This window comes from Aplysia californica, unplaced genomic scaffold, assembly GCF_000002075.1.
Source record: "Aplysia californica isolate F4 #8 unplaced genomic scaffold, AplCal3.0 scaffold00151, whole genome shotgun sequence".
NCBI classification, from domain to species: domain Eukaryota; kingdom Metazoa; phylum Mollusca; class Gastropoda; order Aplysiida; family Aplysiidae; genus Aplysia; species Aplysia californica.
This window is the reverse complement of record NW_004797421.1, coordinates 993,489-993,956: the sequence shown is the minus strand read 5'-3', so window position 1 is coordinate 993,956 and position 468 is coordinate 993,489.

The following is a 468-nucleotide window of genomic DNA, read 5'->3' as shown; positions in this document are numbered from 1 at the left end:
TTGCATTCCTATAGTGGGAACTTGCCTACAGCGGGATTTTTCTTTAGGAACTACAAGTCCCGCTATCACCATGTTCTACTGTACCTACCTATCAGGTCAGACTAATGCTGTATGTAGTACAACATCCTAACCGTAAAGTTCGTAAAAATTATGGTTACATTTTGTTCTCAATTTCTCACTTTCTTGTCTAAAAAGAAAAAAGGTTCTCAATGATAATTGGCTCATAATCATGAGATTGTCAGTTTAGGGGTTCAAAGTTCAGGCCCGATATAGTTGTCTTTGGGAAAGGCACTTTACACACATTTTCCTCACCTCAGCCAGATGTGAATGGGTACCAAGGTACTTGTCAGCATTTAATGTTATGGAGCCTGTAAAATGGCTGCTTGCACTGTATGGTTCCCATGAAGTCCAGATTGTTTCAGAATGCAATTAGGTCTTTATTTTTTTAAAATTTTCGTCAGCCAGGTG